General features: G+C 38.1%; 1 long non-coding RNA gene across 10 annotated transcripts in view; it reads right to left on the reverse strand.

Annotated features, from left to right (window-relative positions):
• LOC106841438 (uncharacterized) overlaps positions 1-26,739 on the reverse strand; it is a 53,974-nt gene that overhangs the window by 11,628 nt on the left and 15,607 nt on the right. For 2 of the 10 annotated variants that reach the window (XR_011504001.1, XR_011504002.1), the window contains exons 2-3: positions 24,353-24,391; positions 21,370-21,445 (exon numbers count right to left, since the gene is read on the reverse strand). The exons of 3 other annotated variants lie outside the window; for them this stretch is intronic. This is a non-coding gene — a long non-coding RNA (uncharacterized lncRNA). Of the gene's footprint in view, positions 1-21,369; positions 21,458-24,264; positions 24,392-26,739 lie in introns of those variants that run through there. 5 more of the 10 variants (XR_011504003.1, XR_011504007.1, XR_011504005.1 and 2 more) reach the window with 3 other exon arrangements.

Genomic DNA, 26,739 nt, shown 5'->3' on the forward strand with positions numbered 1-26,739 from the left:
ATGTGAAACCTCCCTTTTTCTTTTAACTAGATAAAGTTCAGAAAATGTATGATCACTTATAAATTATTTGTAGAGAACTAGATATAATTTTTTCCCCTCCTGTTTCAGCCAAGTCCTAACCAAAAAGGTCCCTTGTGATCTGGCTCCTGCCCTGCCCATGCCCACCTCTCTGATCTAATTTCCCATAGTTCCACTGTTACACATTCCACTCCAAAGCCACGCTGGCCTTTTTGCCGTTCCTCCTGTTCCTCCAATACACCAAGTCCTTTGCCAACACAGGGTCTTTGCATATGCCTTTCCCTCTGCCTGGAACACTCTTTCCCCAGATAGTCACCAGACTTGCTCTTTCACCTCATTCAGTCCTCTGTTCAAGTGTCACCTCCTCAGAGAAGCCATTCCTAACCCCCACATCTTAAATGGTGCCACCTTGCATTCCCAGTCTCTACCCCCTTACTCCGTTTTTCCCACATAGCACTCTTCATTACTAGACATTGTGTAATATACTTATTTGCTTATTTATTGTCTCTCCTCCACTAGAAGGTAAGCTCCACAAGTGCAGAAGTGTTGTCCATTTTGTTCACTGCTGGATCCTAGGGTCGAGAAGAGTGGCTACCATATATCATTCAAAACTATTTACAGAGCATCTGCCACGTGGCAGGCACTGTTCTAGAGGCTGAGTACAGTAGTGAACAAAACAGAAAAATCTCTGCCCAATGGAACTTACGTGTTAGTGACATATAGTAGGTGTTTGATAAATACTCGTTGAACGAATTCTCAGCATTATAACCAAAATCCACTAAAATAAACATTTTGCTCCACTAGCTCATTATAATGGATGTTAATAAAACTCTAGTTGTATTAGTTTCCTGTGGCTGTGTAACAAATTACCACCAACTGAGTGGCTCAAAACGACAGAAACGTATTCTCTCATAGTTCTGGAGGCCAGACGTACGAAACCAGTAACATGGGGCCAAATTCAAGGGGTCAGCAGGGCCCTCGTCCTCTGGAGGCTCTGGGGGAGAACCCATTTCTTGCCTCTTCCCACTTCTGGTGGCTGCTGGCATTCCTTGGCTTGTGGCAACATCACTCCAGTCTCTGCCTCCACCTTCACATCACCTTCTCCTCTGTCTATGTCAAATCTCTATTGGCCTCCCTCTTATAAGGATGTATGTGATGGCATTTAGGGCCCGCCGGATAATCCAGGGTAAGCTCCCCGTCTGAAAAGAAATCTGAAACAAATCACATCTGTGAAGACCCTTTTTCCAAATAAGGTAACATTTACAGGTTCCCGGGATTAGACCTGATATCTTTGGGGGCCATCATTCAGCCCACTGAACTAATTTCTTGTAGCTGGAGGGAGGTTCTTACCAGGAGATTACCAGGAGGTATCTTTTTCTTTCTGCTTTTGTCCTCACCTCCCTTTGGAAAATACGTTTATTTCTGGAAAACTAAGACAGGTGATGACTCTTTTTTTCGTATATAACAATAGAATTATATTTTCCAAAGAATCAGTTTAATAGTATTTGTGACTCATTCAAAAAAGTGTTTGATTGTCTTCCATCAAGAAACTCCCACAAAATTAAGTTAATGAGCAGCGGAGGTGGCAAAGCAATATTTGAGAAGAAATTGTTTTATAGCTTGTACCATGAGATCCTATCATGATTTGCAGACTGAATATAAAATCCTTACAATTCATTACTCAAAAGCATTATCTCCATCCACAGCACAAAACCAGTCTCTGACTGCAGGGTCCTTGCCAATGTCAGTGAACAGAGTAGTGTCCAACTTCACAGGTATTGCTGGAGCCCCACAGTCTTTGGGATGTCTGGGAGTCCCTACAACGAAGGGACGAATTGGCATCATTACCAATAAGGTCATTTTAATGCTATTAAGCCTTTCTGAAATTTGGTTTGGAGGCCTAGAATTTAAACTTGTGTTGCTTTTTCCCTCTTAAAAGGAAAAAAGTATTCTATAACTTTATTCGAATAAAGTATTTTTCACAGCTTCTTTAGTGGGAAAGGATATTCTTTGTTTAGCGGGATTTATTTAAATTTGGCCAAATTTAACCTTCATGTAAATTCACACTTATCTTTTCCTAGTAATATTTTACTCTTGCAAAAAATCTCATTATTAAGTAGTATATTCTATTGAGAAAGTCATGTCTAAGAAAAGAAAGATTTGAATGATTCTCATGAGTCTTATTTCATTTATAACGGATTCAGGGGAATCATTTAATTTTATTTCTTGCATTAGTATTTTTAAAAGACAATTGTGAGAGTAAATCGTGAATTTCTCCTTTCTCAGAAAGCTTAGTTTTAAAGGAAGGCTTTGATTCTGATTTAGCTCATAAGATTGACAGCATACATATTTTTTCTTGGGAATTGAAAATGCTTCAAATGTGCTATTTCACTTATTCATACAACATTTATTTTTTGAGCACCCATGCACTGTACTAGGCCCTGGGGATGCAAAAGTAAAGAATACCCAACCCCTGCCCTCAGGAAGCCTGTAGTGTAAAGGGCATGGTGACAAAGACATGGTTTCTCACAAACAGAGTGATGGTGCTCTGCTGGGGCTGGCAGGGAGCCTGAAGGTGGAGCAGAGCCCTGCCAACCTTCAGGAGGCCAGGCACCCCTTGTGAAAGGAAGCTGAAGTCTAAAGAATGGGTAAAAGTCAGCCAGTTGCTCAAACAAAGAGACTGCATTTTGTGTGTGTGTGTGTGTGTGCGTGTGTGTATGAAGCCCAAGAAATGAGAAAGGATAGCGCTTAGGAAATGGAGGTGGTTTAACATGGCAAGAACCGAGAGTGACAGGGAAGGGTTAAAAGAAGAGGTGAGGCCAGCCTCTGAGTGACCCCTAAGCTTATTAAAATCTGGACTTCAAAAACCATTGAAGGATTTTAAAGAAGGGCAGTGGTATGCTCAGATCTGCGTTTTATGATGATCATTCTAGTTGCAGGGAGAGAATGGATTGCAGGTTGGCAAGACTGGAGGCAGAGACCTGTCAGGATGCAAGGAGAGAGGTCCAGGGGACAGTGTAGTTACCTGATCTGGAGCTCAGTAAGGAAGTTGACAGATTTGAAAAATAATTTCCCCTAGCAACATTCTTAAACAACGAAATTACTTTCACGGAGTTGTGACAAATTTTAGTGGTTTAGTGGAATGAGTTTTCAAATCTCTTGCTTATAAGCCTAGTTTTATATCTATAAGAACAGGCTTGAAAACAGCTTTCTGTAATTTTATTCCTAAGGTCTTCTGACACTAGCCTGAATAAGTAAACCTAACCTGTCCACAGAGTATAGAAACATATCAAAGCTGTTCTGATCCCAACAGCTGTAGTATTGAAGTAGCCAACATTATCACCACTGGCGCTTCTCTTGGCTCTCAGAACCAGTAGGTGAATTCACCTGCTCTTATCTCAGCTTGTCCTGTTGCCCACTCTCACACCGGCTATCACCTGGCCTGAAGGGCCACATGAAGGTCGCAGGACACACCTCAGGAATGGAAAGGTCAGAGAACCCACTTCTCCGGAGTCATAACACACATTCCTCTGCCTTCACCTGGAGCAAGAAAGGGCGACTCCTTTGATGGCATGATCTGATTTCCACCGCTGAGAAGCAGTTACCCAAAAGGCAAGTATTCAACTGCACTTCCTCTCTTCTCCAGCAGGTGGCAATGAGTAAGTGACAAAACTCCAAAGGGAACCACATAGCCAAAGCCAGAAGGGGACTGAATATTTAAATTTCTTAATACCAACTTTAAAAATATTTAAATTTTGTTTAAATTGGCATAAGATCGGGGGGGCCTATAAAAGGTCCTTATAATTACAAACAATTGTAGCAGAAGAAGGCATCTTAAAATTTTAATAAAAACAAAACCCTAAATTGTATGGCTTTTTGCATAAAAAGATGATGATACTGACCAGTGCCAGTGGTGAAACAGACAGAATAGTCTGCAGATGACCCAAGGAGATCACACTAGGTTACCTGGACAATGAACCACCTGTGACCAATGGCCTTCCTATTTCTTCCAAATTCAGTGTCCCATGGCACGGATGGCTTTCTCCCTCCTAGTAGAAGGGGCTGCAACTTCCCATGGACACCCAAGAAGTCCAGATACAGGCAGCTGGCTCTCTCAGATAACTCCTGACAGTTGACATCTAAATCCAGACAGCCTGATATAGTTCGTGTGGACCCCACTGACAAGGATGTTCACAACTTTGATCTTGAAGAGAGAGCAAAAGGGAAGAGGATGTCCCTTTGCTGGAATGCTCACTTATGACATGTCCAAGAGAGTACCCTGGACCCAGTATGTCCCCTGTGCCTTCTTTTACAGACCCTTGGCTTGTAACTTTCCCAGTAAAGCCTGTTCCTTTGTCTATGATGCTGTGAATCTGCCTGAGCCCTGTTGCACGACAACATATGCTTTAAGTTGCTTTCCAGATGGCAAGCATTCCTTGTGCCTTCCATGGCCTCACCACTGTAATCTCTCTGGGGATCAACAATATATAAAGAGAGACAGAAATCTTTCTAATTAGAAGAAGGAAGTAAAACCATGATCTGTTTTCTAGTGGAATGTCTTTAAAGAGCTTAAAAAACACTGTTAGGATTTGGTGTGAGACTTAAGAAATGTATAATTTTCATTTCTCTGTTCCTATCTATGGAACACTATGGGTTTAATTGATTTATAAAATATACCCTGTCATTTTCTGCCCTACACATCTGTGGAAAGTCAAGTTAGCTGAATACCCCCTTTTCTGTGGATTTGATGAAGGTACTGAGGCTGAGATCAGCTAGAGGAAAGGAAGTCCTACACTGTGATATCCACTTTTAGTCTTCAATGCTTCAAAATAAAAGTGTAAAAGACCTTATCAATAATACAACAATAACAAAATGTCATGACTTCACAGCGCCTTGTGATATGTTTGTATAAGCAAAACCTTTTATCTTTGGCCTACTCAACTAATGACTGCAAAATGGAAAGATAATAGCTCTCTACGTTAAATTAGGAGAATCGCTATTGTGTCAATGTGTAAAAATGATTATTCTCTTGAATATGATCAAGATATTGTGTTTGTGAGGGTTTGAGGGCTCAACTTATTTTTTTGTCACACCATGTAACTAAATTCCATAAGTTGCTGCTGATTATCTTAACACTTAAAACTACACAAAATATTTAACTTTTAAAAAATTTTCTAAAACTCCTCATACTATAAGTTTAATTGCTCACTTTTTCAGAAAAAGATATTAGACTTTCAGACAGAGTAATTATTGAAAACCCCAACATAGTTCCAGTTGAATAAAGATAACCTACCTAAATACAAAAAAACCCCACCAAATATACAAACTAAAACAATTAAAGCTATGAATTTTAGTAATAATTTTAAGAAGTAAATTAACAGCTACCTGTTTGCATACATAAAGGCAATGATTTTCTTTTCTTTATTTACTTGTTATTTGACTTACAAATGGAACCCTACTGTTTTATAACGTGCTTTTTCCACTTAACAATATATCTTAGCCATCTTTCCATCTCATTCTTTTAAAAGACTATGTAGGATCCCAATATGTGAATATCATTATGTGAACCAATTCCATTTTTATAGATATTTGCATATTATGAACAATGCTGCAATAAATAACCTGTATATTTATCTTTGTGCCCTTGAATGATTATTTGTATAAGGTCAATTGCTAGAGGTAAAATTGCTGAGTCAAACAGCATGAATGTTTCGATTTTAATAGATATTGGCAAATAGTCCATCCAAAATGTTGAAGCACTATATATTCTTGTATAAACACTCTATCAGGGTAAGGCAGTGATTTTCAGACTTTTGTTACGTGGGAACTCTTTCTTTAAAGGAAATTCTTTTCAGAATCCAGAATGTAAAGCAGAAAAGGAGCTTCGGTTTTGGTGGAAGCTGATACAGGGGTGGGAAGCCTGCAGCTCTGCCCACATGGCCCTCACCTTAGCCTGTGTGGCAGCTCCATGTGGCCTCCTGCAGCACAATACAATATAGGCAGTTCCTTCCTTTCAAACATAATGTGTCCTCAACATATTTGACTGTCTGAAGGTAGAACTATCATGACATAAGACCTAAAAGTTATTATAAAATCCCTAATTACACCTCAATTTCAGACAGAATTTTCAGTAATTTAGCCCTAGCACTTTATATGTGTTTTTTCATTGGTTTCTTTTCCTTTACAATGAGCATCTGATTATGGCTAAATTCTGTTCCTTTTAGATAGTCAAATGATTTCCATCTTGTCTTAATTGTAGTAAGGATATGAAATCTAACCTTACTATCACTGGAATCAGCACTTTCATTTTTGTTTCCCTTTATTTTAATAAGAGAAGGGCAAAAATGCAATAAAATATTCAAATATTTACATAAACTCATCAACAAAGTTAGTGACTGTCAAAACTGAACTGAAACTCTTGGCTGTATCACCATATAATATTTCAAAATATTAACTCATTAACTGATAGATAAGAACTGGAACTGAAGGAAAGATGGCTTGGGGTATGACTGTATAATACATAGAAGGGCAGATGGTAAAAATGTGAAGACCCACCTACATGTCATTGCAATCAGTGACTCCAGTCAGTGGTTTAGAAGCCTATTTTTAATTTTTTCTTAATAGTTTTATCAGACTTTAACAAGTCCATCGTTCCCAGGGAAGCAATGGCAGAAGAGTGCGCAGGTAAAGAATACACAAATGTCCCCTAGGCTAGGCAGCCATTTGTACTGGTAATCTCCCACAACTAGATGTTCCTCTCAGAGCTCACTCCAGATCCAAGCTTCTGTGAGATTCCTCGACATGCAGGCCTCGGCTTCCCCTGATTTTCCAAGAGAATGCTGGTCTTTTTCTTCCTCTCTAAACCTTTTCACTTTGATTCTGATTTTTGTCAGACTGAAGAGAAATCATCCAAGGTTTATTTCAAGGTCATTTCACATAGGCATAATTAGGCTTATTATTTTTAGCCAACCAGGTATTGTCCCCCTTTTCATAATTATATGCTTCTTAAAATCATCCAGAAATCCTGGCTCTTAGAGACAAGGACAGAAGACATTCAACTATCTAAAAGGAGCAGATCTTTAGCCTCAATCAGACGCTTATTGTGAAGGAAGAAAAACCTCAGTAGAAAACGCACAGAATGCTAGAATGATTTTATTCATTGATTCAACAAATATATGAGTCTCTGTGAAGCAATGTGCTAGTTGCTAAGGGAATACAAAATATATAAACCGTCATCACTACCCTGAGTTTACGATCTCACTGGGGCAACTAGGCATATACACCAAAAAAGTTACATGATACTATAAGGTAGTTTATGAATAAAATGTGAACTGCATGGTACAAATTACAGACTCACCCTTTCATATTCTCAGTTCATTAACCTCATTATGATTTCACGCCCTTGTACTCACTCTAGACCACATGTCCAGCCACTTTAATTACATCAGCATCTCAGAATCCTTTGCCCATTGGATCTTTCCTATCTGCCTTGTCAATCTCCAATGCTGGATAAACTCCACTGTCTGCTTTCTCAGCTTACTCTCGCAGGGTGCTAAGCATAGCTGGAGAGAATTACGTTCTTTGCTTTACCCGATTCTCTACACGATATCTCACAGTAGCTCTTTCAATTTTTCCTACTCTGGAGCTCCTCATCCCAGAGGCTCCTTCATCTCAGCGGGTGACCTGACTTCCTTTGCTGCAGGAATCAAGGAAGTCTGGCTTGATTTCACCTTCCGTCCTTCCAATCTGAAATTTTGTCTGATCTGCACTCTTCCTTTCTAAAAATAACTTCTCCAACCTTTCTTGATGATCCTCTTCCCTACAAACTTTCTCCAGAATTTGAGCTAACCATGATTTCCCCTCCCCTGTCAGATCTGCACTCTCAGTCTCCACTGGCTCCTTCGTCTCAACCCACAAACATGTTTAAGACTGTCCTTCCCACACCTTCTGCATTAGTTATTACTGCATAACAAATTACCTCAAAATTTAGCAGATTAAAATAACACACACTTATCTCACAGTTTCTGTAGGCAGGAATACACAATCAGCTTAGTTGGTGGTCATTCTGGCTCTGGGTCTCTCATGAGTCTGCAATGAAGATGTCAACCAGAGCTTGACCTGGGGCTGCAGAATCCACTTCCAAGCCTGAGTTTCCTCACAACATGGCAGCTGGCTTCCCCCAGAGCAAATGACCCAAGAAAGCAAGGAAGAAGGAAGCCCTGATGCCTGTTATGACCTAGTCTCAGAAGTGGCACACCATCACTTCTGCCTTATTCTATTTGCTGGAAGCGAATCACTAAATCCAGCCCACATGCAAAGGAGCAGAATTAGTCTCCACCTCTTAAAGAAAGGAATTTCAAAAAAGGTATGGATGTATTTTAAACCTACCACATCCCTCACACCATTTTTCAAGACTGCTAGATCTTCAAACTACGTTGGTACTTTCTTACTCCTTTCAGTGCCCTCTTCTCAAAATGGTGAACTATTCCCTTCCCTTCCTTTATCACCACCCAGTGTTCAGCTGTTGACAGTCCAGATGATTTTCACTTAACTGAACACTACTGCTTTTGAGCATCGTATCCAAATTAACCTGGCATTCAAGGCCCTACAAAATCTGGCCCCACAGCCTACCTTTTCATTTTATCTCCCCCAGTTTCCCTTACACCTGAGCCGGCTGGACTTCTCATTCTCCAAGCATGCCATCTGCTTTCCCACCTCTGTGTCTTTGCTCATATGGTTTCCCTCACCAGAGAGGCCCTCTCCTCACTTTCTCATTGTTCAACACCCAGTTCAAATCCAACTTCATCCAAGATTTCCTGATTTTCTCAACCAGAAACATCCTCTGCACTCCCAGAGCACATTGTCAACTTTACTGTCATCATCCCATTTTACACCATTATTGTATTGTATAGTACATCTTTGTATTCCTTCCAGCACCCCAGCAATACCTGGCTCATACTAAGTCCTTAATCTTTTTTGAATGAATAAATTTACCTAAATCATTAAGATTTAATTTTACTCTCATCAAAAGGCAAATTAAAGTCCCCATAATCTCTAACTCTATTAGATTAATATATTGAGCTAAGGGAAATTGCAGAATGGTCTCCGCTAAAGAAGAATACAGTCTTTTTTTCTATTATTTGAACAATTTTAATGGAGTGACTCAAATTAAATCACGATTATTCTCCAAAAAGGTTTGCTTCTGAGATATGTTTGCATATAGTATTTTTACAATTCCTGGTCAACATGAAATTTCCATGGAAACAGATCACACACAGTGGAGAAGAAAGGAATTGAATTGTGTTTGAGCTGCGTTTTGTCATCTCCATGGAGCTATTTGTGCTAAATATTTTAGTGCACAGGGAAACTATAATTTAAAATCACCTAAGAAAAGACATAATATTTAATGCTTTTAAAAAATGATATCTCCTATTCATTTTAAAGATTTTTATTAATATGTGGAAATAATGGAAAAAGTTTGAATATTTCTCAAATCATACATTAATGTCAGCAAATAAAATACTCTTTTGCCTCTTTGCTAGTGCAGAAAAAAGAAAGAAATTCAATGCTGACCATGGAAAGGGTAGTGTTCCTGCTTTTGGTCTGGGTAAAACAGTTTCTTCTGGATATCATTCAGCGTCTAGTCTAGATCTGTTGTCTAGAAATGAGCTATCTAACAATTTTGATTTCAAATATGACTAACCAAATAGGAACAGTTTGTTTAAAATACATGTATAGAAACTCAAAGACGAAAATATTTTTCACTCACTAAATAGTACTATGATTTGAGAAATGTATTCTTTCCCTAAGCATTGTAAAAACTTACCAGGAACTTAAAATCCTAGAAATACTTTATCTTGAAGATTATCTTTTTCTAATCCATCTTTGGAGTATGAGTCTATCTTTGTAAATAAAAAATCTTAGTCATCTATTCAAAGAACTCAAAATGTTCAATGAGCATCAGAAGCACTTCAGGATTTTCTTTAAATTCTCATGTACCGAACATCAACTGTTGAGTTTTACATTTCAGCAAATATAATCAGAACAAACACAACATAGAAAAAAAGAATTACAAAAGCTGTACACCCTGTCCGTTGAAAATGTGCACATAAGCTATTAACATAAAGAGGTTACATCACACTTATATGTTCCACAATCATAACAATTGTTGGTTTTTAATATTAACAAAAGAAAGCATTGGTGGAGGGCAGTTTAAATGTATCAGTAACATACTCAGCTTGTTCTTTATAGACCAACTCTCTACACCAAAATTTACCTTGCAAAAAAGGATCACATCTCTTACTCTGTCAGGGGCAAAAACTGTGAAAAAGCAGGAAGGTAAAAGTCATAAAAGCAGTAGAAAGGTGCCAATGGAGTATCTCTTACATATGGCCAGTTTTAATTCTTTTCTGATAGTTATGCTCCAGTGAAAATTTGAATGAAGCCTCTACCTAGTTGGGCAGAATAAGGCTGAGTGACAATACCCTGTCAGATAGGTTTGCTGCGTGCTCTGTTACTTTCCCCAGTTGAGCGAGCGCTGCCTCCTAAGGCTACGATTCTGTTGCCTCACAGGCCTTTGTAGGACTGCCTATACCGTCAACTAAATTACTGGCAACCATGCGCAAAGGAGTAAGAGCTCCAGTTATAGGCTTTGTCTCACTTACAGGAACCAGCTTTCCTTTTCTGGAGCATCTGGGGCTTTGATTGAAATAAACAGCAGCTCAGAGGTTATTACACTTTGACTCTTCCACAGGGAATGTGAGTTTAGTGGACAGAGGGCCATACGCCCAAAAGAAAGGAAAGCCTAAAATCCAAGACGTGATGACAGAGGCAAAAAGAGGATGAAAAAGCCAAAATACTCAGGCCTGGAACGTGACACTTTGATTAAGTTTAATGAGAATCTACACACCATAGATAATCTATTTTTCTCTTCAGAGTCACTCTCCAGCCTACTCTGTGCCTGAGAGGCTGACCTGTATGGACTACATCATTAGGCTCTCTTGCCCTCCAGCTTCTAGTTCAGCAAATGTGGAGGAGGGCTGGTACTGGTAGGAACTTGGTAAGAGAATGAGGAAGGGATGCTTGTTTCCCTGGCTCTCAACCGGCCACATAGCCATAGGTTGGCTGTTTCCCTCTGCCAAAATTACAACTCCTGTCAGGTGGCCCTCACAATAGTTCGCCCTCAAGGGTTCAGCAACCACTTCTCCTTGCCCTTTCAAGCTTAAGAGTGGCAATAGCTCCCTGCTGTTAATAGCCTTGGGGTACTACAACATTCCTTCTTGTTTTTTCTAAACGCTGCCTTTATAAATAACCCCTGTATTAAACTCTCCCTAATTACCCAGTTTGACAGTGCCATCTGTTTCCTGAATCCTGACTGATACAGATGGTATTGATTTTCACCAAGAAATCTCAGAAACATGATTCTACATTGCAATTTAACTATACAATAACATTCATATTACAGAGGCATTTCCTTTTCATGGCATATTTTATGACTGAAACCTTCCCAAGCCCCCACGCAGATCCTTGAGGTACACTGCTTTCTCCCTCTGCCCAAGTGAGAAGGATTTAGAACAGTCCTTCCTTCCTTCCTGTGAATGAACTGAGACCCTGAGCATATTCATGAACAATGAGTCCGTAGCTTTCCCTCAGGTTGTGGCCAGTCTGTCTGACTAAGCTTCAGTCCTGCTAACTGATTTTCAAATTTGGCTCCCTGCTAGGACTGGAGGCTGACCTTGAACCTCAGCCTTGTAAATCTTGCCAACACTTTCCCAGGAGATCTGCTTTTTTTCCATTGTCTTTCAGTGGCTGGCTGCTTCCTATGTCACCGAGATGGACCTCCTTGTCACTATGTCTTTAGCCTGCTCCTGAACCTAAAAACTGTCTAGAAATCCCTTCTATTATACTACTCCGTCCCTCAGATTGGAATCATATTCACTGATTCTCCTGGAATTTTCTATTTGGACTGCTAGCCCCTCCTTGGAGGCTATACCCATTGGGTGAATTTATTCCCGAGCTCTCATGCCTCCTACATGGGCTCCTGGCAATGGGATTCTGGAATACTTCATGGCCAAGGTTATATCACTCACGATCAGTGCAAACTGAAAGGGAATGGAGAATACAGTATTCAAAATAGAGAGACAGAATTAGAATTAGAGAAGAATTAGTAAGTGTGCTTTCATCAAAATACTAAGGATCCTGCATTCTAAACAACAAATACAAGTATTGCCCAGTTTATTAATGAATTGACATTTTGATTTACAAGTCAGCCTTCAGAGGTCAATTCCCTAGGGCTTAATCACCCTAAATGAACTTCAAAACATGGAATTTAAAAGCCTGAGGATCAAGATCCTGAAAAAGGGAGCAATAACAATTCTTGGATTCCAGTATGAAGACTCTGTCAAGAAGTAATCTTAAATGTCCAAAAATAAGAGAAAGGTTAAAATTATGGTATTAATAACAGCTAATTTTTGGAGCACTTACCATCACTTTACTTAATTCTAACATCCCTGAAAATTTTATTTTACTGATGGCCAAGGCTGAGAAAGGTTAAGTGCCTCTAGTCACACTGCTAATATTTACAGAACTAGAATTTGAATTCAGGCTGGTCTAAAAAGTTCACATTCTTCTCTATATTATGCTAATATATCAATGATAGAATACTGGGCAGCCCTTAAAATAATACATATGATGATTTTATTGATATAAAAGAAAACATGAAAAATGTAAATGCAACATAATATAAAAGCATAAGTATTCAATGATCTTAAAATAATTTACATAAGGAAACTTGCAGAAATTAAAATAGTTGCCACTTTATAGCAATGAGATCATGTTTTGATAAATTTATACCTAAATATTTCATTGTTTTGAGCTACATTATTTTTAAAAGTTTCATTTTCAATTCATTATGAGTAAATAGAAATAAAATTGATTTTTTAATGTTGGCCTTGTTTCCTGCAACCTTGCTAAACTTACTTAGTTCTGGATTTTCTCTCTTTTTTTGGTAGATTCCTTGGGGGTTTTTTTGCAGACAAGTATGGCATCTGCAAATAAGGAAGGTTTTATTTCTTCCTTTCCAATCTGTTTGCCTTTTATTTCTTCTTCTTGCTTCCTCTGGCTAGGACTTCCAGGACAATGTTGAATAGGAGTGGTGAGATAGACAGTTTTGCCTTGTTCTTGATCTTAAAGGGAAGAATTCAGCCTTTCATCATTAAGGATGATGTTAAGTTGTAGGTTTTTTGAACATGCCTTTATCATATTGAGGAAAGTCCCTTTTATCCCTAGATTGCTGAGAGTTTTGCTTTTTGGGTTTTTTTAACCATGAATCAACATTTTTCAAATTCCTTTTCTGTATCAATTAATACAGTCACGTGGTTTTTCTTCTTTAGACTGTTAAGCTAGTAGATTAATTTTCCACTATAGAACTGGTCTTCAGTTCCAGAATAAACCCCACTTGGTCATGAGTGTTATTCTTTTTTTATATTACTGGATTCAATTTTCAAATATTTTGTTGAAGATTTTTCTATGTTTATGAGGGACATTGATCTGTAGTTTTCTTTTCTTGTAGTGTCTTTGGTTTTAGTGTCATGGTAATGTGTTCTCATAAAATGAGTTGGGGCTTGTTCCCTCTTTATTCTTCTTTATTTTATCTTGAGTGAGTTTTGGTAGTTTGTGGTTTTCAAGAAATTGGTCCATTCCATATAAGTTGTTGAGTTTATGTGTGTAGGGCTGTTCACATTATTCTGTTATTATCCTTTTAATATCTGTAGAGTCTATTGTGATATTCTCTCTTTCAGCCTGGATATTAGTAATTTGTGTCATCTCTTCTTTTGTCAGTCTTGCTGAAGGTTTATGAATTTTACTGATTGTTTCAAAAAAGCAATTTTTGGATTATTGATTTTCTCCATTTTTCTCTTTTCCATTTAATTGATTTTTATGCTCTTATCATTATTATTTCCTTCCTTCTGCTTGCTTTGGGATTATTTTGCTTTTCTTTTTCTAGGTTCTTAAGTTGAAAACTGAGTCATTAATTTGAGACCCTTTTTTTTTCTTTTTTAGGCCAATGGTTTTATTTTTTTATTAGTTTTTTATTGAGGTAACATTAGTTTATAACATTATGTAAACTTCAGGTGTACCTCATTATATTTCAGTTTCTGTGTAGACTACAATATGTTCACCACCCAAAGTCTAACTGGCATTAATGGTATAAATTTTCCTCTAAGCACTGCTTTAGCTGCATCTCACAAATTTTGATATATTGTATTTTCTTTTTCTCACTTCAAAATATTTTCTAATTTCCTTTGAGACTTTCGCTTTGACCTATGAATTATTTAAAAGTATATTGTTTAATTTCCAAGCATTTGGAGATATTCTTGTTATCTTTTTGCTATTGATTTCTAATCTAATTCCATTATGGTCAGAGAACATACTTTGTATTATTTTCAATTCTTTTAAATTTATTAAGGGTCATGACCCAGGATATTATCTATCTTGGTGAATCTTCTCTGTGCACTTGAAAAGAATGTATATTCTGTTGTTGGGTGGAGTGTTCTATAAATGTCATTTAGATCTAGTTGGTGGTGATGTTATTCCATATCTGTCTTCTATGTCCATGCTGATTTTCTGTTCACTATTTTATTTATTACTAAGGAAAAGGGTACTGAAGTCCACAACAATAGTTGTGGATTTGTCTATTTCTTATTTCACTTCTGACAGGTTTTGCTTCAAGTATTTTGAAGCTTTGTGGTTAGGTGCAGAAACAATTAAATTCTGATGTCCTCTTAATGAATGGACTCCTTTATTGTTATGAAATAACATCCTTTATCCCTGGCCATTTTCTTTGCTCTGAAATCTACCTTGTCTGATATCAACATAGTCAGTTCAGTTTTTTTATTAGAGTTTTCAAAGTATATATTTTTCCATTCTTTAACATTTAATCTCTACATCATATTTGAAATGAGTTTCTTATATACAGCATATGTCAGTCATGGGTTTTTTGGTTCATTCTGACAATCTCTTTTTGTTGGTATTCTTAGGTCATTTACATGTAATGTAATTATCGACATGTTCAAGTTTAGGTCGGTCATCTTATTGTTTATTTTCTGTTTGATTCCTCTGTTTTTCATTCCTTTGTTTCTCTTGTCCTGTCTTCTTTTGTTCTTTATTTGAATATTTTTTAGTATTACATTTTAATCTATCTATTGACATTTTACTATATCTTTGTCTGGGTTTTTAGTGGTTGCTCTAGGGATTATAATATACATACTTAACTTTTCACTGTCTACATAAAATCAGTATATTACTACTATAAGTGGAACGTAAAAACATTACCACCATATAGCCCCACCCCGTATGTCGTAGTTGTCTTATGTATAACATCTCTATATATTGAAAACTCCATCAAATGTTGTAATTTTTGCTTTCAACCATTAAACATTTTAAAGAATACAAGAGAAATTTTATATTTATCATTTCTGTTGCTCTTCCTTTATTCCTAATATTCTAAGTTTCCTTTTAGTATTACTTCCCTTTTGCCTGAAAAACTTCCTTTAGCAATTCTTTTAGAGCAGGTCTGCTAGCAACAAATTCTCTTAGTTTTCATTCACCTAAGAATGTTCTCTTTCATCTTAATCCTGAAGGATTTTTTATGTGGATATAGAATTTGGAGTTTAATTTTATTTCTTTCAGCACATTAAAAATGTTCTACTGGGGCTGGCACCATGGTCAAGTGGTTAAGTTCACATGCTCCGCTTTGGCTGCCCGGGGTTTCACCAGTTTGGATCCTGGGCGTGGACATGGCACCACTTATTAAACCATGCTGAGGTGGTGTCCCACATAGCACAACCAGAAGGACCTACAACTAGAATATACAACTATGTACTGGGGGGCTTTGGAGAGAAGAGGTAAAAAAAAGAACAAGATTGGCAACAGATGTTACCTTGGGTGCTGAACTTAAAAAAAAAAGTTCTACTTCCTCTGGACTTTATGTTTTCTTATGAAAAATCCACCATCATTTGAATCATTGTTCCGCTATATAATGTGTGGTATTTTCCCCTTCTGGACTTATGGATAAAAATCTCTTTCAAGAGATTTTCCTTTATCTTTAGTTTGCAGAAGTTGACTGTGATGTGTCTGGGTGTGGATTTCTTTGGGTTTATCCTTTTGGGGGTTTGCTGAGATTTTTGAATGTGTATGTTTATATCTTTCACCAAATTTGAGAAGTTTTCAACCATTATTTCTTCAAATATTTTTTTGCACTGCAGTCTTTCTCCTCTCTGGGACTCTGACAACACACACGCTAGACTTTTTAGTACTATTATCCAACAGATCCCTAAAGCTCTGCTCTTGATTTTTCAAAGCTTTTTTCTCTCTGTTGTTCAGATCATTTTTATTGATCGACCTTCAAGATCACTGACTCTTCTATGCCACCTCCATTCTGTCCTCAAACCCATGAGTTTTTAATTTTGGTTGTTGTATTTTCAGTTTTTTGGTCATTGTGTTTTTCTCCAATTTCTACTTGGTCCTTCTATTTCTTTGGTTTTTTTTTTCCGGAAGATTAGCCCTGAGCTAATATCTGCTGCCAAGCCTCCTCTTTTTCTTGCTGAGGAAGACTGGCCCTGAGCTAACATCTGTGTTCATCTTCCTCTACTGTATATGTGGGACGCCTGCCACAGCATGGCTTGATAAGCAGTGCATAGGTCCACACCTGGGATCCAAACCGGCGAACCCCAGGCCACCGAAGCAGAACGTGTGAACTTAACCACTGTGCCACTGGGCCAGCCCATGGTTCTTCTACTTCTTTAATGAGATTTTCTTTCTTTCCATTCAATTCAAGAGTGTTCTTGAAATATTTTTATAATAGCTACTTTAAAGTCTTTGTCAGATAACTCCAACATCTGTGTCATCTTAGCCTTAGTGTCTCTGGATTGTCTTTTCCCAATTTAGATTTTTCTGGTTGTTTGAATACTGATTTTAGATTGTACCCTGGACATTTTGAATATTATGCTATGAGACTCTGAGTCTTGTCATATAAAAACATCCTATAGAGAATGTTGATATTTTTGTTTTAGCAGGCAATTCATCTGGTTGGGATTAGACTACACATTTCAACCAGACTTTCTAGGTTGTGATTCAACATCAGCTCTGTTTTCCAAGACTTTGCAGTGTTATTTGGATCTGTCCCACATGTTCACCACCCAGTGGCCAGTCAAGGTCCTGGACAGTGGTCTATCTTGTACCTCAGTTCTCAAAGCCTATAGTATGGGGCCAGCCCTGTGGCCAAGTGGTTAAGATCACACACTCTGCTCCTGTGGCCCAGGGTTTCACCAGTTTGGATCCTGGGCGGGGACATGGCACCACTCATCAGGTCATGCTGAGGTGGCATCCCACATGCCACAACTTGAAGGACCCACAACTAAAATATACAACTATGCACTGGCGGGATTTGGGGAGAAAAAGCAGGAAAAAAATGATTGGCAGCAGTTGTTAGCTCAGGTGCCAATCTTAAAAAAAAAAAAAAAAGCCTATGGTATGACATTGAGGGTCAGAGCCACACATGCAAGCTTGGAAGTTAGCTCAGAAGTCATTAACAACTTTAGTTTTCCTGAGCTTTCTCTCTAGTCAATCTCTTTGGTTCTTTCCAATTCAATGGGGCTCCATTTTACAGTCCTCAGATCATAAAGGTGGAGCTGTATATACCCCATTTTGCTGTTTAGTTCCTACAACTGTGCCTGTGTCTGGGGCCAAGCACTGAGAGGAGATTTTAAAAAAGGCAATACAGTATTATTCACAATAGCCAAGACATGAAAGCAACCCAAGTGCCCATCAACTGATGAATGGATAAAGAAGATACCACATTGTATATATATACAATGGAATACTACTCAGCCACAGAAAAAGACAAAATTGTCCCATTTGCAACAACATAGATGAATCTTGAAGGTATTATGTTAAGCAAAACAAGCCAGACAGAGAAAGACAAACACCACACAATTTCACTCCTAAGTGGAAGATAAACAAACACATGGACAAAGAGAACAGATTAATGGTTACCAGAGGCGAAGGGGGTGGGGAGGTGGGGTAAATGGGCCTATATGTATGGTAATGGATAAAAACTAGACTGTTGGTGGTGACCACAATGCAGTCTATACAGAAACCGATATATAATAATGTACACCTGAAATTATACAATGCTATAAACCAAGATGACCTCAATAAAATAAAATAAGTACTTGAAAAAAAAAAAAGGCAGTGGGCTTTGCCCTAGCGTCAGAGTTTTGGGAGCACACCTTCTCTGGTCAGGGAGAAAGTTTCTTTTCCCCGAGTTTGAGGCTTTTCACTGTTGCTTTTCATTGCTGCCGCTATGGGATTACTTGGGAGTTGGGGTGCTAGAGAATGGGAGGAAAAAAGAAAATAAAACAAACCAACCAAGCACATGGGATTTCCCCCAGTCTCTCCATTTATTAGGAAACTCCTTTCCCATTCCTCCAGACAGAACTAGAAGGTTTCTTCTGGAGCTCTCTCTGTCCATACTAATATGCACTTCAGGCTTTTGGGCTGCACTGAGTCCTGGCTAGGGCTATGAGAGGGGAAACAGTGGTAAACTCTCTGCACGTTCAGTGATACTTCAAATTCATGTCTTCTTCCCCAGTAGTCCTGTTTCTATTTACTTTTCCAAGTCCTCAGATAGCTGATCTACCTATTCTTTCCAGGTTTGTAGCTATGCCCAGTGGGAGGAATAAAGTGAGATGTGCTTACTTGGAACTGGAAGCTTCCCAAAGTAGTAAAGTCATGAGAAGATAATTGGAATTACAAATTTTTAGTTTCACAATATTTTAATGCTGATTGAATATAAATAATTTTAAGAGAGATTTCTGGGCCCAAATATTAAAATTATAATTTGAACTATTAGATCCATAATTGATTCTTATAATAATTGAAAGGTTTAAGACTCCAACATTCAATACATTAGAAAAAAAATTACATTCATGCACATCTCTCTATTTTGTGTTTCTCTATTTGCAATGTAACACATTTGCTAATAATGCTCATTTATGCCATCAAAAAGGTCACACAAAAATTCAAGTAATTCAGAACTTTGGAGTGGAACTCATTTATGATTCTTAAGTCACATAGTAGAATTTGACTTATAAGGAAGCACACAGTGAAATATACATAAGGTTTAGTGTTAGTATGTGGCTAAGCTATGACTGACAAAAACAAAGACAAAAATAACAATAGGTTACACTATATATGTCTATTTTTCTCTCACATAAAGCAAGAAGTAAAAGGCCCAAGTTGTTATATAGTTGAAGGAATCTAGGTTCCTTCTTTCTTGATGCTCTGCCATGCATGACTTTGATTCCATCATGATTACCTCATGATCCAAAATGGTTGTTACAGCTCCAGCCATCACAGGAAGAAGGAAAAGTAAAGGAGAAGTAACATAGCACCTCTCTTTAAAGGATACTTCCTGAAAGTCACACATAAAACTTCTGCTTCCATCTTTTTGGCCAGAATACAGTCACAGGGCCATAATTGTTACAAGAGAGGTTGAGAAATGTAGTTATATTCTGGGCAGCTATATCCACCTAAAAATTGGGGATTCTGTAACCAGTGAAAGGGGAAGAATGACTATTGAGGGTCTGCTAGCATTCTCTCCCACAGGACTGTATCCTTTAGAAATCTTTATGTTGTAAGCAACATGAACTAAATTCAAATTAGCATAGACAATAAAGGAGATATATTGGCTTATGTAACTGGAAAACCCAGAGGTACAGAGAGCTTTAGAGTTAGTTTGATCCAGGGAATTTTTGATGTCATGATGGACCCAAATTCTTTCCATTTTTCTGATTAGTCTCCTGCTCTCTCAACTTCATTATAAGGTTAGCTTATTTATGGCAAAAAGTCTTGAGAAGTTATAAGCTTCATATCCTAACATTATACTGCCCAAAAGGAAAGAAAGCATTGTCTTCTGGTAGCTATAATGACTATCACAGTTTGCCCAGGACTGTCCTGGGTATAGCATTGAAATTTCTATTTCCAGGGAAACGCCTCAGTTTCAGGCAAACCAAAATGGGTGGTCATCTACTTGCTCTCTCAGAAGGATTCAGGATACTTGTTTTTGTTTTTATTTTTTTTATTGAGGTCATAATAGTTTATTAACATTGTGAAATTTCCGTTGTACATTATTATTTGTCAGTCACCATATAAGTGCGCCCCTTCACCCCTTGTGCCCACCCTCCAACCTCCTTCCCCCTGGTAACCACTAAAGTGTTCTCTTTAGGACTTACTTTTTCAGAGTCCCCCAGCTAACTTCTCACATTTCATTGGCTCAAATTCCTCTTTAGCCAGGAGAATACTAGGTACTGATCTGCTTGAGCCTGGCAATTATTGTGACAAGAGGGATAGAATTGCTTGACTGGGTAAACAAATCAGACCTAATCTCAGGAAATTAGTAGAACTGAGTCTACCCTACCCCACAATCACATGGCTACTACACAGCTGGGGAGACATGCCCACCATGTCCACAATAAGATTCAACTAACATAGCACTAGAAACACTTAGCGTTTATAAAGCTGAACCCTCAAATGACACTGGATGACTTTGTATCCCAAAAGAAGAAATAGAAGTTCCATAGAGGGGAAATTGTTCTGCTATAGAAAAGTGTGCTAATGTTTTTTTCTGAGATACTATCTTAAGGATAGGCTGGCACAAAACTACACTCTTGTATTCAAACAACAATAGCAGTTGTATCGCTTGATATTTTATTGTCTTCGGTCATAGGCTGAGGCTGGAGACAGCAAATAATTTGGTCAAAGTATTTGTGCTGAAGTAAAGTTAAAGGTAACCTAAAATAATTCCACCTAAGACCGTGGTCTTCATGTGTAGATTCTATCTAGTGACTTACACTTGTTGCCCTTTCTGTGGCGTGTTTCCTGCAGGAGGGATTATATGTCCCCATCCTGCTGAAATCAGGCAGTCATGTGATTTGCTTTGACAAGTGAAATGTGAGCGAACAGGACATGTGTCAACTTCCAGGAGGAAGTTTTAAGACCCAGCTCACTATGTTCTCGTTTCTCCTTGCCATGATGACCAACAGTGTTCCAATGTAGCATGAGTAAGAAACAAATGTGCTCTTGTTAAGTCTCTGAGATTTTGGAGGCTTTTGTTACTGCAGTTACATTCTGCATATGCTTTGCTGCCTCCAAACTTTCCTTTCTAGCCTCTTCTCTCTCCTGCTTCCATTCTTTTGTGCTTAGTTTCTCCCTTTTTATACCTTTGTATTTCACCAGAATCCTGCCCTTGAGAATTTGAATCAATGAAAAGCAGAGAAACAGTTAACTCACCTGGAGCCTTGAAGGATTTTTCTCTTGTCTAACAAAGGCCAGGTAGGTTCTAAAAGAATCTCCGGCTGACTACCTCCTAGACAGAAAACTAGAAACTTGAGAATTAAACATTTCACACAACACTTAGATTTAACTAGCACTGTAAGTACTTAAACTGGCTTTTAATTCACTTTATAGTAAATATTTAATATAAATCTATAAATGTAATTTAAAAATTATAAACATAAAGTAATTTAAATTATATAACCCCAACAGCTGCATTCTATTCTCTATATCAATAATACCACTATAAGTTTGAAATGAAGGCTTTAAAATTTTTTTAACACTCTAGTCACTTCAAGAAAGAGAATGTCAACAAATAAACCTCCTTCAATTCTCTTTCAAGCTCACAAGGACAATAACTCCAATGGATCTCATATCACTTTATGAGTTTGTTTAAAGATTCCTGTGTACCTCCTCTAGAGATTCTGATTCAGTAGGTACGTGGGACACCATTATGTTAAATGACTGAATCATCAGTATAACTGGAACAGAGATGTTTAGTCCTCAACCCTCAAACTGTATTTCTCTTTCAAGTACTAGTCAGGAAATTTTGGAATGAATGCCTGATGCTGTGGACTGAATGCCTCCCTCCCTCCCCAGTTAAAATGTTAAAGCCCTAATCCCCAGTGTAATGGTGTTTGGAGGTGGGCTTTTGGGAGGTATTAGGTTTAGACGAGATCATGAGGTTAGAGCCCCCATGATGGGATTAGTGCCCTTATAAGAAGAGGAGGAGAGGGGCTTGCTGCGTGGCGCAGCAGTTAAGTTCGCACGTTCTGCTTCAGCAGCCCGGGGATCGCTGGTTTGGATCCCGGGGGCAGACATGGCACTGCTTGGCAAGCCATGCTGTGGTAGGCCTCCCACACATAAAGTGGAGGAAGATGGGCATGGATGTTAGCTCAGGGCCAGTCTTCCTCAGCAAAAAGAGAAGGATTGGCAGCAGTTAGCTCAGGGCTGATCTTCCTAAAAAAAAAAAAGAGGAAGAGAGAGAGATCTTTTTCTCCACTATGTGAAGACACAGTGAAAAGGCTGCTGTTTGCAAACCAGGAAGAAGGCTCTCCAGATGCTGAATCTGCCAGCACCTTGATGTTGGAATTCCTAGCCTTCAGAACTGTGAGAAATAAATGTTTGTTGTCTATGCCACCATGTCTATGGTATTTTTTATAGCAGCCAAACTGAGACAACTGCCTACTTAAAACTCTATGAGAAACTGCCCTGGCCACACTTACAGCCAAGAAAAGTGGCTGAGCTATCCCTGGAGTACTCATGTTCTCTTTCATATTAACTCTTCCATTTTGTACTGGACCAAGCGCAGCTAAGCTACCCAAATAGGATTTAGCGAATGGCAACTAAGACAACAGGATTCTTTCTTTTGGCAATTGGAACTGACAAATATGAAGAAATGTTAGTTGGCAGTGAGAGAAGAAGGGGAAAATGCCCCAAAGGGAAATAGAGATCAGAGGATAGCTGAATCATGTCAAAGGTGGCATACCACACTGAGTCTCCAAACTCTGCAGCTGAGGGATAAACAAAACAACCTGGTTTTAGAGACGGATACTATGACTTCTGTCCCCTTGAGACTTGGCTGTGCTTTGATTCCTGCTCTAGGATTTCTGTGGGATTCTTATTTCCCTTATTGACTCACACAGTCTTATAATAAATCTCCATTACTTGAGAGAGCCTGAACAAGTCTCTATTGCTAACACACACATATTGTCATTCATTAGGTCTTCTACTTTCTGTGAACCTCTATGTTATTCTAAACCTGCAGTGTTTCTCCAAGTGTTTTTGTGAGTACCACCTACCTCAAAATGATTCAGATTATTAATAATTTAGATTCCCAGTTACCCCTCTAAAATTATTTGATACACAGGTAGAACACAGAAATAAGCATTTTTTAAAAAGTTAATAGACTTTTTAAGAACAGCTTTAGAATTACAGAAAAATTGAGCTGATAGTACAGATAGTTCCCACATCCTTCCCTTTCCCCTACAAAGTTTCCTTTATTATTAGTATCTTACATTAGTATGGAACATTCATTACAATTAATGAACCAATATTGATACATTATGATTAACTAAAGTCCATAGTTTACTCAGATTTACTTAGTTTTTACCTAATGTCTTTTTACATTTTAGGATCCCATCCAGGATGCCATGTTACATTTAGAAAGTGTCATCTTAGGCTCCTCTTGGCTGTAAAATTTTCTGCCTTCCCTTGTTTTTGATGACGTTGACAGTGTGGAGGAATATTGGTCAGGTATATTGTATCATTCCCCTTTACTTGAATTTATCTTACTTTTCTCATGATTAGACTGAGGTTATGAGTTTTGGGGAAGAAGTTCACAGAAGCAAAATGACAATAAGCATTTTTAACAAGCACCCAGATGATTTTTATGTATACACTGTAGTTAGAGGCCCTGATGCCTAGTAGTTGTGACTTTGGGTGCAGCTTTGAGTATTATACTAGTATACTGATATTTTCAAGGACAGAAACCATGTCTTACTCATCTTTGAATTCTTAGGGTTTAGCACAGGGCTTATCACATAGCATATATTACAAATATGTTACTCATACTTGTTATAATTATACAATTCTATTCACAGCAGAAAAGGTGACTAAATATAAGCAAAAAAAAAGAGTTGTTTCTCTGAAAATGAAGGTGAATCACCAAAAATAACTGGTATGGACTGAATATATCCCCTTAAATTCATATATTGGAGCCCTAACCACCAAGATGACTGTGTTTGGGATAGGGTTTTTATGTAGGTAATTAAGGTTAAATGAAGTCATAAGCGTGGGGCCCTGATCCAATAGGATTAGTATCCTTATAAGAAGAGACACCAGAGGACTCACTCTTTTCCCTCCTCACACCATACCATGTGAGGACACAGGCAAAAGGCAGCCATCTGCATGCCAGGAAGAGTTCTCACCAGCAACTTACCATGCTGGCTCCCTGTTCACAGACTTCCAGCCTCTAGAACTGTAAGAAAATAAATTTTTATTAAGCCATCCAGTATTGTGTTATGGCAGACCAAGCAAAGTAATAAAGATTTTGGTACCAAGAAGTGGAATGCTGCTGTTGTAACAAAGAGCTAAAAATGTGGAAGTGGCTTTGGAACTGGGTTATAGGTAGAGGCTGGAAGAGTTTTGAGGTACATATCACAAAAAGACTAGATTACCCTGAAGGGACCACTGGTAGAAACATGGATGTTAAAGGTGATTATTGTGAGAGCTCAGAAAGAAAAAAGAAGACCTGGACAGAAAGCTTCCATCTTCTTAGAGAATATATAGTCATGAACAGAATATTAGTAGAAATATGAACATTAAGGCCATTCTGGACAGGTCTCTGACAGAAGTGAGGAACAGGATATTGGAAAATAGAAATAAGTCAATCCCTCTTATAAAGTGGCAAAGAACTTGGCTGAATTGTGTTCTAGTGTTTTGTGGAAGATCAATAAAATTTTATTGTGAACAATAAAATTGGATGTTTGAGGAGATTTCTAAGCAAAATGTTGAAGGTGTGGCCTGGGTCCTCCTGACTACTAATAGTGGAACGTGAGGGGAAAGATGAACTGAAGAAGGAATTACTAAACAAAAAGGAACTGGAACTTAAAGATTTGGAAAATTCTCAGCCTATCGATATTGTAAAATATGAGAAAACTGTTCTGAAGAGATCACTAGGGGTGTGGCTGAACAACCACTTGTAAAGAGATTAATATGGATGTGAACCATGAATTTAATCAGCCACCTCAGCAATAGAGATGAGATTATACTAGCAGAGACACTGCCAGTTTGAACAAACGGGGACAGAGAAAACAAAGACAAAAATGAAGGAAAGCTGCTGGACGTCTTGGATTCTACAGAACAGGATGATAGAGCTATTCTGCTGTGAACATGCTTTATCCTTCAAGAAAAAGGAAGAATAACCCTGAAGGTGGTTCAGAGATCATCAGGGCTACCACTCCCACCACAGGCCCAGGGAGTAAGGTTGCTTCCTCCTTGGTTTCAGAAGGTGGTGTCCTTGCAGAGCATTGGATCAAAGAGGATTATTCTCAAGCCTTAAGATCTAATAGAATTATATAAGACAAATAAGTCCTGGGGATGTAATGTACAGCATGGTATACTGTATTGTATATTTGAAAGTTGCTAGGAGAGTATATTGTAAAAGTTCTCATCACAAGGAAAAAAAAATTCTAACTGTGTGTGGTGCTGGATGTTAACTAAACTCACTGTGGTAATCATTGCACAATACATACATGTATCAAATAATTACGTTGTACACCTAAAACTAACACAATGTTCTATGTCAATTATATCCCAATTAAAAAATTTTAATTAAAAAAAAGATTTAATGGAATTTGCCTTGCTAGGTTTTGGAACTGCTTGGGACTTGACACTCCCCTTTCTTCTTTCCTATTTCTCCCTTTTGGAATGGGAATGTCTACCTTATACCTGTCCCACCAATGTGTTTTGGAAGCACATAGCTTGCCTGGTTTCTCGGGTTCACAGCTGGAAAGGAATTGTGCCTCAAGATGAATTGCACCTCGAATCTCACTAGTATCTGATTTAGATGATATTTAGATGAGACTTTGGACTTAAGACTTGATGCTGGAACAAGTTAAGACTTTTGGGGTTATTGGGATGGAATGAATGAATTCTGCATTCAAGAAGGACATGAATTTGGGGGGCCAGAGGCAGACTGATACAATAACTGTCAACTCAGGTTAGGGCAAGAGAATAAAAAATGAGGGAAAAAAATTGTAGAAATCTAGAATTCTGTAATCAGATTGCTCTGTATCTTTAAATTCTTACCCCACATGAAAGAAATTCAAACTTGCAACAATAGACAATGCATTATGGGAATGGTTTATGGAAGTACACTGATGAACTCCAATCAGAACCCAAATTCAAAAGTCTTGGCCTTAGATCAAAGCATTGGGAGCTAAATATTGATATATTTTTAAGTTAAAATAAAATGTTTAAGTATATATGTATCAACTAGGAATTTCATTTGAGTGCTAGTATCCAAGATCCAGACTTATTGTTTAATAAGTTACACAAGGGTTTATTTTCTCACTGAAAAAAAGGCCCGAGATATGCAGCAAAGTTATCAGCAATTGGGCTCCTTCCATGCCACTCCGAGTAGCATATAAGATGGCTGCTAGACCCCTAGCCATCATAAATGAATTCCACACAGGAAGCAAGAGGAAAGGGAGAAGAACAAGAAACATCTTTCCCAGAAGTTACACTCAACAGAGTCCACTTGTATCTCATTGACCAGCTCTAATTGCAAAGGAGGCCGAGAAGTATCTTTCGGTTAGCACAATG

Source organism: Equus asinus, chromosome 6 (genome assembly GCF_041296235.1).
Source record: "Equus asinus isolate D_3611 breed Donkey chromosome 6, EquAss-T2T_v2, whole genome shotgun sequence".
In the NCBI taxonomy this organism is placed as follows: domain Eukaryota; kingdom Metazoa; phylum Chordata; class Mammalia; order Perissodactyla; family Equidae; genus Equus; species Equus asinus.